Genomic DNA, 16,202 nt, shown 5'->3' with positions numbered 1-16,202 from the left:
TGACGTCCCGCCACCCACATAGGCAACTTTTGCAGCGGAGAAGGCATGGAGGTTTCTAGAATAGGCTAGAAAACCTTAGATATTTCAAGAAGACTTTAGAGAAATGTAGAATTCTCTAGATAGGGGTCAAAGTGTAAATATTTGAGGGACTTCTCATGTAAATATTAATTACACTTTAGTCCTTGGAGAGTAGTATAAATAGAGGTGCCACTATTTGCAAAGGCACCAAGCAAGTTTGTAAGCAATCTTCCAAAGCTCAATACAAAGCCTTCTTCAAAAAGCCTTCTTTGTTCTCTCCAAAACTTTCCTTAAACATTCTCTTAGCAATCCAAGCCCTAAAGGCTTCCTTGAGTTTACAAGATCTTGAAAGATTAGTGAGTAAACCGTCAAGGGCCACACGGAACTTAGCCATCACTCTAAGTCCGTGACATCGTGGTATCAAAGCAAGGTCCGATACTAAGGGAATGGCAACCGAAGGGGACATAAACGCTGCTAGCACCACCAACATCCGTCCGGATGGTGGAAAGAAGTCCCGAAAGGGCAAGAAGCATCAAAAGAGTCCTGAAGAAATGCTGCCGGATCCCACACCTAGCGAGGCACTAACATCTCATCCACCCTCAACCACCGAGGCAAGTGACGACGAACTTGGCGAGGAGGCCATTGACGTCACCGCTGGCGAAGATTGGGTCGCAAGGGTTGAAGTGGCAAGACAGGCCGTAGAGATATTAGGCCGGCGCATGAATGTGGCCGACGGCAAATTCAAAACTTTTGAAGACTTCACCCTTGAGGAGACAGAAAACATCCGTAAGGAATTGGAGGCACGCCAGCGGGCTGAATTTGAGATGAAGGAGGCCATCACTTCCTTGGAGTGCCGGCTCATGGAGGCGTTGAACACAATTGAAACCATGAAAGCCGAAATGAAGGCACTTAAGGAAGGCAAAGAAGCTGGAGGATCGGCGTCACCCGACTATGATAGGGAGGCCAGGGTCGAGGCTCCCAAGCCACCTATGTTCAAAGGTGTCTGTGACGCGCAAGAGGTGGAGAATTTCTTGTGGCACTTGGAGAACTACTTCAAGTGTAGTCGGGTGAAAAGCGATGAAAATAAGATCAACACTGCCGTGTTGTATCTCTCCGAGATGGCCATGCTATGGTGGAGACGAAAGAAAGCTGAAATAGGGAAGGGGACGTGCACTATCAACACGTGGGAGCAATTCCGCGAAGAATTCAAGAAAGTCTTCTTCCCTACCAACGTCATATACGAGGTTAAGCGCAAGTTCAGGGAGCTGAAGCAAACGGGAAGCATTCGGGCGTATGTGAAAGAGTTCACAACTCTAACGCTTCAAATTCCCAACCTCACAGACGAGGACATGCTGTTCCACTTCATGGACGGACTACAGAATTGGGCCAAGACCGAGTTGGAACGGCGTCAGGTCAAAACCATAGATGAGACCATCACCCAGGCTGAGTCCTTAACGGACTTTAAGCACGATCGGCATGACAAGACAAAGGGCAAGGATGCAAGGAGCAGTCATGCCAAAGGTGGGGGAGACCGTGGCCGAGGCAAAGAGCAGCAGGCACACCCCAAGCAGCACGACCCCCACAAGCCGGACAGCAGACGGTTCGCGCTCCAGAACTACACAGAGAAGAAGGCGCAGACCACTAAAGGAGATGGTTGCTACATATGAAGAACCTTGGTGCCATCCTACGCGAACGGAAGGAGAAGGACGCACAAGAGCAAGGGCAAGACGCGGGCACAACGCAGTTGGGCATGGTTGGACTACGCGGGGCGATAGCCAAGCAGACGGAGAAGCCAGGAGACTTCAGTACGCAGTATGTAGGCATTTCCATTAATGGACATGCAGCTCGTGCCATGGTAGACACCGGGGCAGAAGCAAACATCATGATCAAGGCGGCGGCAAAGAAGTTAGGACTGAAATATATTCCAAGCAACACCCGCCTCAAGACGGTCAATGCACCACCGACCCCCGTGTGCGGAATCGCCCAAGGAGTGAGCATCACGTTAGGAAGTTGGCAAGGTAAGACAAACTTTACCGTCGCTCATTTGGATATCTTTGACATTATTCTTGGGCAAGAGTTCTTCCAGCAATGCCACACGATGATTGACCCCCAACTCCAACGACTCATGGTCCTGGAGCGAGAAGGGTCATGCATGGTACCTCTAGTCAAGGTACCAAAGAAGGAAGGACACGCCCTCCTATCAGCCATGCAGATTATGAAGGGCCTAAAGAAAGGGGAGCCGACGTTCCTAGCCACCATTGCCAGTTCTAGAGAGGGCAACGGTGCCAAGGAATCCTTGCCACAGATCGTAGAGCAGGTCCTTGAAGAAAACAAGGACGTGATGCCGGCCGAGCTGCCAAAGACCCTACCTCCAAGGCGCGAGGTAGACCACAAGATAGAGCTGGAGGTTGGAGCTAAACCACCTGCACATGCCCCTTACCACATGGCTCCACCCGAGTTAGAGGAGCTAAGGAAACAGTTGAGAGAGCTCCTCGAAGTCGGTCACATTCGTCCATCTAAGGCACCTTATGGCACGCCGGTATTATTCCAAAAGAAGAAGGACGGATCCTTGCCCTTATGCATCGACTATCGGGCGCTTAATAAGGTAACAATTAAGAACAAATACCCTATCCCGCTTATTGCCGACTTATTTGACAGACTTGGACAGGCCAAGTACTTCACGAAGGTGGACCTCCGAAAAGGGTACTACCAAGTACGCATCGCTGAAGGAGACGAACCCAAGACAGCGTGCGTAACCAGATATGGAGCATACGAGTGGTTGGTGATGCCTTTTGGCCTAACCAACGCACCCGCCACATTCTGTACGTTGATGAACAGGATCTTTCAGCCCTACCTAGATCAGTTCGTGGTAGTGTACTTGGACGATATCGTCATCTACAGCAACACTTTGGAGGAGCACGTAGAGCATTTAAAGAAAGTCTTCCAAGTCTTAAGAGAAAACCAGCTTTATATTAAGCGGGAGAAATGCGAGTTCGCCCAACATGAAGTGCATTTCTTGGGGCATATCATCAGCCAGGGCGAACTTCGGATGGACGACGCCAAAGTACGGGCAATCCGAGAATGGGAGGTGCCTACTAACGTGACCGAGCTGCGATCGTTTCTCGGACTTGCGAATTACTACCGCAGGTTCATAAGGGGTTACTCCGCAAAGGCCGCTCCGCTGACTGAGTTATTAAAGAAAAATAAGCCATGGGTATGGAGCGCGGAGTGCAAGCAAGCGTTCGAAGGTCTCAAGGCCGCGATAACGGAAGAGCCGGTCTTGACGCTGCCCAACTTCTCCAAGACCTTCGAAGTACACACGGATGCCTCAGACTTCGCCATTGGGGGAGTCTTAATGCAGGAAAGACACCCCATAGTATTCGAAAGCCGCAAGCTGAACGAGACCGAGCGGCGCTATACGGTGCAGGAAAAGGAAATGACGGCCATAGTGCATTGCCTGCGCACATGGAGACATTACTTGTTAGGTTCCAAGTTCGTGGTCAAGACAGACAACGTAGCCACTAGCTACTTCCAATCACAGAAAAAGATTACCCCAAAACAAGCTAGATGGCAGGACTTTCTAGCCGAGTTCGACTACGTCTTGGAGTATAAACCAGGGAGAGGCAATGTTGTGGCCGATGCGCTAAGCAGGAAGGCCGAACTAGCTGCCATCACTACAGCCCATTGTGATATTCAAGATGCAATCAAGGATGGCATGCAACATGACCCCGAGGCCAAGAAACTGATGGAGTTAGCCGCCCAGGGCAAGACTAGGCGCTTTTGGGTAGAGGAAGGCCTCTTGCTCACGACTGGTCGTAGGGTCTACGTGCCAAAGTTCGGGACCATCAGGCGGCGAATAATCAAAGAAAGCCACGACACACCGTGGGCCGGGCATCCAGGGCAGCGAAGAACGAGGGCGCTGATCGAAGCCATCTATTTCTGGCCACGCATGCGGGACGATATCGAGTGCTACGTGCAGACTTGTCTTGTGTGCCAGCAAGACAAAGTAAAACAAAGGCATCCGGGAGGACTGCTGGAACCACTACCCGTAGCAGAACGTCCATGGGAGAGCGTAACTATGGACTTCATCACTTCACTACCTAAGTCCGACGGGTATGGAACTATTATGGTCGTGGTGGACAGGTTCTCGAAGTATGCCACCTTTATACCCGCCACAGCCGGATGCACCGCAAAGGAGGCCGCTCGATTGTTCTTCAAGAACGTAGTGAAATATTGGGGGCTGCCAAGATACATCATTAGCGACAGAGACCCCCGCTTTACTGGGAACTTTTGGAAGGAGCTGTTCGAGATACTTGGCACTAAACTTCACTTCTCCACCAGTTTCCATCCGCAGACAGACGGCCAGACAGAACGTGTTAACGCCCTGCTGGAGTGCTACTTAAGGCACTATGTCAGTGCACATTAGAAGGATTGGGCCAGACTCCTAGACATGGCGCAGTTTTCATATAATTTGCAAAGGAGCGAGTCCACCGGGCGCACGCCGTTCGAGTTGGCGACGGGCCAACAGCCCCAGACTCCACATTCTTTACCAGCCGCGTTTGAAGGGAAGAGTTTGGGAGCTTACCATCTTGCCAAAGGATGGGAAGAGCAGCTTGACACTGCCAAGTCCTACTTGGACAAGGCAGCAAGCAAGATGAAGAAGTTTGCCGACCGCAGACGACGTCCCACGGACTATAAGGAAGGCGACATGGTCTTGGTGAAATTCAATCCAAGACAGTTCAAGGCACTAAGGGGCGTCCATCAAAACTTAGTGCGAAAATATGAGGGGGCCGTTCAAGATCGTTGCCAAGGTAGGCAAGATCTCATACAAGGTGGAGTTACCTCCACACTTCAAAACCCATCCGGTGTTTCATGCAAGCGTCCTCAAGCCTTACCATGAGGATAAGGAAGACACTAGCCGGAACCAACCCCGCCGGGCCCCCATTACTGTCACCGCCTCGCACGACCGAGAGATTGAAGCTATCATAGATTATCAAGCCAAACGGAAGCGGGGCCAACAAGCCAGCGCCATGTTCCTTGTACATTGGAAGGGACAATCCCCGGAGGAGGCCACATGGGAGAAATATGAAGACTTGTGGCAGTTCAAAGACCAAATTCGGGAGTTCTTGCAACAATGCGCCGCGGACGTCGCATCATCAGGTGGGGGAGCATGTGACGTCCCGCCACCCACATAGGCAACTTTTGCAGCGGAGAAGGCATGGAGGTTTCTAGAATAGGCTAGAAAACCTTAGATATTTCAAGAAGACTTTAGAGAAATGTAGAATTCTCTAGATAGGGGTCAAAGTGTAAATATTTGAGGGACTTCTCATGTAAATATTAATTACACTTTAGTCCTTGGAGAGTAGTATAAATAGAGGTGCCACTATTTGCAAAGGCACCAAGCAAGTTTGTAAGCAATCTTCCAAAGCTCAATACAAAGCCTTCTTTGTTCTCTCCAAAACTTTCCTTAAACATTCTCTTAGCAATCCAAGCCCTAAAGGCTTCCTTGAGTTTACAAGATCTTGAAAGATTAGTGAGTAAACCGTCAAGGGCCACACGGAAACTTAGCCATCACTCTAAGTCCGTGACATTAGGGCCAATCATTTGATGACAGTTTCAACTTATAGGCTACAACACAACTGATTTTGGGAAATTGATTTTGATATATATCTAATTATAATATGACGTTTGACCTTTTATAATAATGTAATTTCTTTTTTAGTTATTTTGATTAAGTTCTTCTTTGTATGCACTTGTAATAGTACGGGAAAGGTCACTATAATAAATATTTCATTGTTTTTGTTACTTCAAATAAATAAATATATACAATATATTGCTTCTAATCCATGTTTTACTATATGTCTTCAAATATTTTAGGTTTATATATTATTATTTTATATTGTATATATTATTTAACCTATTATATTACATGATTAGAGAAAAGGATAATAACAATACTTTTGTAGGATGAAGCTATCATCACATGAATGGAACGTGATAAAATTAGGGATGAAAGGAATCTCTGTGATGTATGATGAAATTTATATATTTTTGTGGTGAATTTTTTGAATGTAGTGATTTAATTTGTGGGATAATTTTTAAAGATAGAGGTGGACAGCCACTCGTTCTATATTCTTTTTAAATGTATTTTTCATACTCCTAAACTCATAATTCATTGGCAAGAATTGACGATAACAATCAATTGAGAATTTTTTTCGATCATATTTTAACGTGAATGATTAAGTATTTTTCAAACAATAAAGACAAGCTAATTTGTTGTAGCTGTCATCCATCTTGACAATATCTCATACGCAGAAAAATCATTAATAGTCCACATTAAAGCAGCCCACGAATTAAAAATTTGCTTAGCATACACATCAAATGTTTCAACCCTTGAACCCACAAATTCAATTCATCAATTAAAAGTTGCAAAGTATTTATTAATCGTAGCACAATTAGTTCATTACTTTAATTAGAAGCTCCCAAATGACTTGCACCCTAATGATCAATTTGTTATTGTTGGTGGTAGGGCCAACTTATAGGCTACAACACAACTGATTTTGTGAAATTGATTTTGATATATTTCAATTTCATTCTAATGTGACGTCTTACCTTTTATTATAATATAAACTAGATAGTCATGTTCGTGCTTAGCACGGGCCCAACATGTTAGATTCTGACATTTTTACTACAATCCTTTTTGAGGTATATACCAATGACCAAAATAAAATTATACTTTCATATTTTTTGTGCCAGAAACAATCCTCTAGATACAAAAACTTTGTATAACAGGTTTGAACTTTGAAGTATAGACTAATGTATCTTGGAACATACAAATATTTACATCTCAATACGGTAAATACACGCTCTAATCATGTTCCATTAGTTTTAAATTATATACACAATTAATAGTCACAACTTAGATTAATCATGTTCCATTAGTTTTGAATTATATACACAATTAATAGTCGCAACTTAGATTGATGACTTGATTTTTTATTTCTTCTAAAGAATTTCTTTTGATCGTTTAACACCATGTTTTAGTAATTATAAAGAACTTACAAGACACATCCAGGGTGCAACCAACCTGCAACACCAAACATGAATACTAACATAGTTGCAAGCATGTTCTCATCAACACTTTCACCTACATTTCAAGCTATCACAAATATTTGAGTCATGTTTTTGGACTGAATTTTCTTCAATTTCTAAACATCGCATTTCTTTCATTCCAAACTATCAAAAAATGCAGGCTGAAATTGTATTTCATACATATCTAAGGTGTTCTATTATTTATTGTTCATTCAGTTCATGATAAATTTCTTTAAGAGTTTTAGACGTCGCCCATCCGAATCAAAATAATGATAGTATTACATGCACTTGATATAGCTGACACATATTCAGTCACTTCACTGGATGATGACTTCACCTTCCTTTTAAGGCACATGTATCATCTTACACATCAATTCCAACCATGTTTTTGCTTGAGTTAGTAACTGCAATCTACTCCAATAGTTTAATGTTGAAGATATTGTATTCTTTCAAATCTGCCTCCAACTTCAAGTTCCAGATGTGTTAATTCTTTCTGATAAGAAAAGAAACCATTACAATATTCATAAATAAAAAAAGTTGAAGATATATCTTAATTAGACACTTGTTTAGTATCCACATTTTACTCTTTAAAATAATATTAATAAGATGGAGAGAAAATTTGATAAGCTCCATTAAACAAAAAAAATTACTCTACAATAAGATCACAAAGTTAAGATGAATTAATGTGAAGACAATAAAGTGTGCACTTTAAACTGATTGTTCATCTTTAGAAAGGCCCTTCTCATCATACTTAAATACTTAGCTCAAGAAGACAGTAAAAGAAGGAATTTGTGGCCACTATAGAGTAACTTAATAACTATTTTTTTATCAGACTAACCTAAAGCACTTAGTACCTCATTTCTAAGATAAAGGACAAAGAGATCAAATCACAAATTCCACAGACTCTTAACGGGTTTCATGTCGTTTACTGATGAGAAACTATTTTAAGGTCCATTTTTTGGAAAACTGTTGAAGAGAAACCATTAAGAACCTTCTTTGTAGCACATTGCATGAATATATATCCAAGTCTCGAAGCATTACCTTTCCAGATTTAATGTTGGTCCTCTTCCTCCCTTTATTTGCTTAGGCTTTACAACAGCCCTCAGATAGAGGAAATGGTAAATGAACTCTTTGTTCTTCCTCAAAATTGTTTGGTATAGTCTCTAATTAATAGATGAATTGACCAATCCATGTTTATCAAGATAGATCGATAGTAGAAAAGATCATTAATCTCAACAATTTCTATTGAAGTACCAACATTTCAATTTTCATTAAATTTCTGAGTAATCAATATACTTTTCAAGGCTTAAATACATATTTACATGATGACAAATATGAGGAAAATGACTTTTTATGAGATCTGTTTGTGTAGATATCGATATGGTTGTGAATTTTTTTTTAGAAGTAATTGAATTATTTTGATGGCAAGATGAGTGAACTGAAAAGAACTAAAACATGATATCTCTCTCAAACCTCCCTCACAATGTGAGTCCATCGTGAGAGCTAAGGGTTAATTGACGAGGACATGAGCCTTGTCATGGGGCAACACGAGATAGGATCTAGGCAAGATATGGCACTTATTTGAACATGATTAAACTAACACTTTAAGAGTGAATCTATTTTCAGGCTCAATCACCATCCTCCATGTCCTGATATTCAAGAATTCAATGCCAAAAAAAATGATTGGATTTGGAGAAAATACCGATCCATTAATCATATCGGTATTAAGATCCAACAACACTTCTGGCCTTCAAATTTTACTCAAAAATGGCCCACGTGATCTTAGCTTAGCGTGCTAGCCGCTGCTTCATTTCGTATTTAATATGCCTTACTTGAAATGTTGAAAAAGTATTAAGTTACTATGTTTATTTTGCACACATTTATTAATTCATTGATATTTATTAATGTATCAAAGATGGTACAACAGTACAGGCATGAGGAAAATGCATCAAAATGAGTGTTTTCCTTGGAAAGTAAGAGAAATTTGCGGTACTACTACTACCTGTCCTTTGTTGTTGTTGTCCTCGTCATCATTATCATCATGACCTCAAAAATGCCTTTCAGAATTTTCGTCTGCATAATTCACTTTCCTACCAGTTTAATGGATGAGGAAAGGAGAAGGAACGCCCCTTTATAACTTATTATAGACCTCGGCTTAAGGACTATAGTAGTGCTATAATGTCAAAAGAAATTTAGAATGTACATTTTGATAAAGAAAGCACTTTTATAAACTCAGGGAAGAATCTAATTTTAAACTCAAGGAAGGTTCAACTACTTTGCTAGAATACAAAAATAATACAAAATTCTCTCGTAAATCGATACTACAAGACATTTATAAAGTACTTGTTACTATTAGGCATTTGATTTGAAAGTAAGATTAAGTTATTTCCAGAAAGCTTCTTTACCAGTGAGTCAAGACATTGACCATAATTTGGATTCAAATAAGTAAGTAACTGAATAATACACTATTTGCCATAGCTTCAAAAACTTCCTGCCAGCCTAGCTATAGAATAAATCTAAAAGAAAAATGTAACTCTGACTTTTTCAAACGTACTTTTGAAGCTATTGTATCATCATAAGTTATTTACATACCTCCATAAGTGCTTAACTATTTTATTATTTTTTTTCGTCAGTAAGAATCGTAAGACTTTAGAAATGCATATTGAGTTGCGACTATCATGCTAGAACTCTTATCATAAAGGACATACTGTGTTGACAATTTTGAACATGCTCTTCTGCTAATCATCTACTTTCAAGTTGTCCTTAACTTGGTTACATAGTGGATAGGTTTGCTGAACCTAACTCATTAAAAAGTGAAGGCTACATGTGTCCCTACACTGGTAGGATTATGTCCTCGAAACACAAAATTCTTTTTAAGTTGTGTTCTTGATCTTTTTAAAATTCAGAAATTGGGTAACGTATTATCTTTAGTGTGGTTTCTAAATCTGTAATGTTTAACTTCAAAAAATAAATTAATCAATATCCTATGCTAGATGATCATCTAGATGAATCCTCATAAAGCACAGTTAGGTGATACAATTTTGAAGAAGATAGTATATATTAGTTAATTGCCTAATTCTCGCTCCCAATCAAGATTACTATTACCTATGAAAAAGAGATTAAATGCTATTCTAAGCTTTTTTTATGAGATGGTACCTTTAGGCTTTAACCAAACCGATAAACAGCAAAGTCAAAAGTTGAAGGAAAAATATGTGGTCGCTAAGGCTTACGAACTCTAAGGATTGAAAGCAATGCTTAAGCCAACACAAGTTTCTTTTGCCTACATCCACTTCAAGGAACTGACAGTAACTCAAGTAGTAATGCAAGGCCATTGACTCATCCCCTCAAAGGTAAGTTTCATATGTTATCTCCGTTCTTTTCTTTCTCTTAAGTACTTGTCTTATGCCCCTAGTATTAAAAGCTTTGTTTTCCCTTTCCACATTTACAGTGTGAAAAGATGCAATACTTCCTCGAGATCTAAAATATAAACATCTTCGAGCAAAAATCAGGGCATTGACTCAATATCTTGAAACATAGATTAAATAAGAATTCATGAAACAGTAGAAGATTCAACCTAAGATAAAAAAGAAATGAAAACTACAATGCAAGAACCTAGATTAAATCGACTAAGCATATAAAGCAATAAATAGAGAAAGAAAAATAAGAAGAGAGGTGATTACCTTTTTGAGGGTAGCGTCTTGGAACAACGAGCTTAGAAGCTAACACCACCGGCGAGCTCTAGTGAGCCCCAACGACCAAAAGAGATTTTGTAGGCATTTCAGACGGCTGGACTACATAGTTTACCTATGGTTTACTGATCTAAAAACAATGAAAATTTATGCATGGAAGAAATAGATATATCATAGTAATTTATAACTCATAGTTAAAGTGAAAATCATTATGATCCGTAAATAATATTATGATATATATGATACCAGATATTGTGAGGCATAGGCAAGGGGCAAAGCAAAGAATAAATGTTGTCTTTGTTTATTTAAAACACAACAAATGCCAAATTCCATTCAACTATTTCAAGATTTTTCATTCAATTCTCATATTGAGTTGTATACTTCAAGTTGTCTAATTGTTGTCATTGTCTTTCTGCTTCTATTTATCAACCAATTCGCTTAAGCCTTTCACTTCATAGTTCATATATAAATGTGCACTTCTACACTAACTTTTTTCAAGACAAAGGAGAAAGGAACTGATGGAGAATCAAGAGACTTGTAGTAAAAAATGCTACTTGTCACTGATGAAGACGGAAAACTTAATGAGTAAAATGGAAATTTCCAGACTAGACGGGCATGCATCAATGCAGGTACCGGACACCAGATAGAAAATAATATGAATTAAGATACTATCCGTTGTTGCTTGCTTTAGTTGGCAGCCATTCTAGAAAGACATTGGACTACCTGAATAGAAGAGGATCCGTAACACCACAAATGTTATGTATCAAAAAGATGCAGAAGATAATATGACACCTTCTACTCCAATGTTAAGTAGTTAGAGACATAGTTGGGGCTTGGAGTGTATATGGCAAAAAAAGATACACATATGCTTTAATGGAGTTCTGCCTCCTAATCACTCCTTGAAATTTAGGTATTTAAATAACTTTTTGGGCTGGTGCAATTAACACAATGTGAATAACTTCTTTTTTTACCAATCCAACAACAGGGCTCCCACCTTCCGTTGTGACATAGATCCCTATCTTATTTATTAATAAGTAAAATATTATAAGGGACGAAGGAACAAGAAACCTCTAGAGCAAACAAACAAACAAACAAACATATTCTTAAATCTATAAACGAAATTACGCAAATCACATGTAAATTTGCTCCACAAATCTACTAAATGTGCTAAGCATTCCAAAGCAGAGTACTCACTATAAATAATTTAAACAGCCTTGGCAAGAATAGGTAGAAACTTTTACAAAGAGATCACCTACTTACAAAGTGTCTTTTGATGGTTTTATGCCCCAAATAGGCATTTGAATTATATCAAGAGAATATAAACCAAAATCATACTTGGGTAGATTAATTAATAACGGCAAAAAATTATAGCATACTGTATCCTCGTGACTCATTTAACAAGAATACTCGCAACATATAACAGTTTAATTACAAGTATTAACAGATTAGTTTTAATTTATAATTTAATTTATTTTATTTAATTAATTAGTTATTATTTTTATAATTACATTATAATTAATAAGTAAGAGAAATAACATTAATATTAGAGAATCAATTGTCATTATCTCTTACACCGTTTTAGGAATTTTTTTTCCAGATTTCACACAGCAACCCCCACCTTCCTCTTTTACCCACACACAAACCCCACACCCCCACCCCACGTTTCTCTTTTACAGAGAACTAATTTTTTCTCTCTCACCATCTTCAACGTTCGTCTTCTTCATTCAAAAAGAAAATCAGTAGAACTCTTCCACATTTATATGATTTAATGGTGGGATGAGATCTACACACGAAGAATGTTGAAATTCCTGCAAAGTGTGGTTCCTCTCAGTCGAAGGATCAAAAGGAGAAAAAAAATGAAGCAAAGAAAAGGGTGAGTCCGGCAAATCAAAAGGGAAAGAAGAGGAAAAGGAAAATTGTAGAAACTCCTTTTGATTCGAATTCTGATTTTGTTAGTGAAATAAAAAAGAAAAAAAAAAAGCAACAAATCTAGAAGTTGCTCAATCTTCAAAACCATCAACAAGAGGAACAACAAAAAAGAAGGAATCAGAAATTTCAATATCCAAAAAAGGCAAAAAAGTTGTTAGAGTAAGTATTATATTTAATTTATTTTCACATTATTCAAATTAGTAATTTTTTGCTAAAAATATCACATTATGCTTATTGTTGTTTCGAAACTTTTGTTTGGGTGAAACTTGTATGAAATGTGAATAATATTTGTATGAATCTTACTTTAATATATGATTTTGGGATATTATATGAAATGTGATATAATATTAGTATGTAAATGGTATGAATTGTGTTTTGACATTGATATGAAATTGGTTTGATATCAACAGCCCAATGGTATGAATTGTTAAATTACTCTATTTTGTATGAATTATGACTAAAATTGATATGAAATTGGGATTTTTCTAATAGGAAGGTTTCTTTTTCAATTTATTCATTAATGTATTTAAATTTTTAACATTGGTATGATAATGGTATAAAATGATTGTTCTTTCAATTTTTTTCCAGTGATTGTGGTTTGTACACATGTCTATTTGCTGAATACATCAGTAATGGAGTTTTTGATATGTGTTTTGTTGATATCGATGCAAAGTACCATCGTCATAGGTATGCCACAATCATATGGCATTATGGAAAAACAAAGAATGATGATGGCGCGACTAGTGATAGTGAAGTAAATGGCACTGTTGCTAGCAAATTTGGTGGACTTCGCATAGCAAAAGAACATGCTTTGGATACCAGCAATTATCCCACACCAAGACCACGGAGATCAAATTTGAGATAGTTGATTGCACCTTAGACTTTTTAGAATTACAAGTTTTTTTTTAATTTTTGGATGATATTTTTGTGTTTGTTACAGCTTTAAGTAGTTGATATATATAATATCCATTGTTTTATTCCAAAAAGATATCAACTACATATGAATTACAGATTGACTATTGTAATCGCAGGATACTAGTTATATACAGACTGCATTCCAAATGGATACACCATTCTAAAGATAAATTACACATTGACTATAATAATTCTCGGGATAACAGTTATATACAAAATGCATACAAATTGGATTCAACATTTAGAGTTTATGATTTTACAATGTCTTATTAACTTTAAAGAAATCATACTACTAATTTAGAGTTCATGAACTAACTCTGACTTATAATTGGGATCCAAACTATACACCTTTGGCATTCAAATTCATATTCTAATACAATAAAATAAAAAAATAAAAAATGAATGAAGTTGGTATCCAACATGTATAAATACCTTGTATAAACAATTATGCCAATGTAAAATAGTGACAACAATTCTAGGGAAAAAACGCAGAGAGAGAAACGTTGAAGAAAATGGATAAATTAAGACTTTTTAATTAATTTTAACAGATTAGAGTGAATTAAGGAAAACAAATATTCCTAATTAGTTTGAATCTCCTAAATTTATGCTAATTAATAATTATCATCAATCAATTAAAATTTAATTAATACACCTATTTTCGTTTTTTTTATTTTTTTCTTCAAAATCGATTTATTTTCCTTTTTTATCTTTTTTTTTTTCAAAACAGATTTTTACAATTAATTAAAAAAATATTTTTTTTTAATAAAATGTTATAACCTGAAATTTTTTATTGTTACAACTTGAAAATTTTATTATACTGCTATAACTTGAAAATATTAGTCTAATAAATGTCATATGAAATTTTCAAAATCTCAATACCTTTGATCTGCAAAAGGTTTACTCCAATTGAAAAAGTTCAAAAAAATTGGTCACATTTATGTATATTAAAATATACATTTGCACAGTTAATGAAAGAAAGCATAATTTATTAGATTCCAAAATAATAATATTTGCATAATATATAAATTATTGTATTTTCTTAATATATTTTTGAATTTGACCCTTAGTTAATCATGGTTCCACCAACCAAAATACATGTTCAATTCTTTCTTTAGTTTCATCTTGACCAAAGTACATGTTGTATTCTTTCTTTAGTTTCATCTTGTAAACTTTTTTTAGTTTTTGTAGATCAATTTATATTTAATTACTTACAAAGACAAAAAAGTATATGTCGTAAATGAAAAAGAAGAGAATAACTGTAATAAAATCACGACAGTAAGAGACATGCACATGAAAACATCTTTGGACCACACGTGATAATTTACAGTATTAGAACAATTGATTAACAATAAAGTAAAAATAAATCAATTGAAAAGTCTACACAGTGTATTAGGCATCAGAAAAGAGCTTCTTTAAAATGGAAAAAAAAGAGTAAATTTACCCGGATCTTGAAGTTGAAATTGAACACTGTTCGAAACAAAATAAGAATGTTTTGACACTTTGATATCTACTTTTATTTAGTGAAATAGTAATAAATTATGAGTAAAGACTATGCCATAAATATTTTTCTTGTAATGATAGAAGCTTATAGGACCAAATCAATAATAGTTGGATTAGGGACAAGTGATATTCTAAATAATACTATTTTAATTATGGAAAACTGAAAAGGTGTAACCTACTATAATTATTGGCATTTCAATGAAATTAATTTTATATTTATTAATTATTAATATATGTTATTTATTTGGTTAAAAGGTAAAATTTTCACGTAATTTTTATATTTTTTCATAAATATATAATAATAGTGTTTAATAAAATATGATAGTATTTATTTTAATTATCTACATTTTTATCCATAAATATTATGACTTTATAAGGACATTTTAGTAATTTAACTTTTTATTTTTGCTTTCCACTTTTAATATAATGATGATTATGATTATGATGATGATGATATATATTTCATACAAAGTAAAAAATAAAATAACTAAACCCTACATAATTAAGCCATATATTATTAATCACTATGTTACTAATACCTACGCAACTCTAACAACAACCAAAAACCAAAGACATAGAGATCAACAAATTAAAGGAATTCAAAACTTCAATCCGTTAACAAAGAGAGCACTTGGCATTGGCTCATTTCATGCTACGATGTTGTCTCCCTATCTCTTGGTTGAAGCGGGGATGGGACTCTATAGTCTCTATCTAGTGCTCTTCCAGCTCGATATCAGTATAAGTATCAATCTCTTTCCATTCCTGTGTATGAGTGGAATTTTGAGTAATCGATGAGACTAGTAAGGATTCTCCAATAGGTATAACCCTTGTCTTTGTTCCTTTTTTAAATGCTTAAGGGACTTCTTTCAATGTCAATGCTTCAAGTACTACTAGCTAGGCACAACATAGCGAGAAGTCAGTCTGCTTTGTTCATCTACCCCTAACAATAACAAGCAAGAGGGGGTGCTAAAGTTCAACTTCAACTCTCCCCATTCACTTTTACTTGTCTATTATACTATATTTTTTTTTCATGTTTTACCTGTAGCTATTAATGATTAT

At 36.9% G+C, this 16,202-nt stretch overlaps 1 long non-coding RNA gene across 1 annotated transcript; it reads right to left on the bottom strand.

Annotated features, from left to right (window-relative positions):
- Positions 1 to 7,363: 7,363 nt before the first annotated feature.
- Positions 7,364 to 10,944, bottom strand: LOC125829535 (uncharacterized). Its single transcript, XR_007443100.1, has 3 exons — positions 10,791 to 10,944; positions 9,113 to 9,200; positions 7,364 to 7,603 (listed from the first exon to the last, which is right to left on the bottom strand). It is a non-coding gene; the product is annotated as an uncharacterized LOC125829535 (long non-coding RNA).
- Between the last annotated feature and the right edge of the window lie 5,258 nt (positions 10,945 to 16,202).

Source organism: Solanum verrucosum, unplaced genomic scaffold (assembly GCF_900185275.1).
Source record: "Solanum verrucosum unplaced genomic scaffold, falcon-dt-bn FXZP01000031.1, whole genome shotgun sequence".
Taxonomy (NCBI): Eukaryota; Viridiplantae; Streptophyta; class Magnoliopsida; order Solanales; family Solanaceae; genus Solanum; species Solanum verrucosum.
The sequence above is the reverse complement of the archived record's forward strand: the minus strand, read 5'-3'. Positions and strand labels throughout refer to the sequence as shown.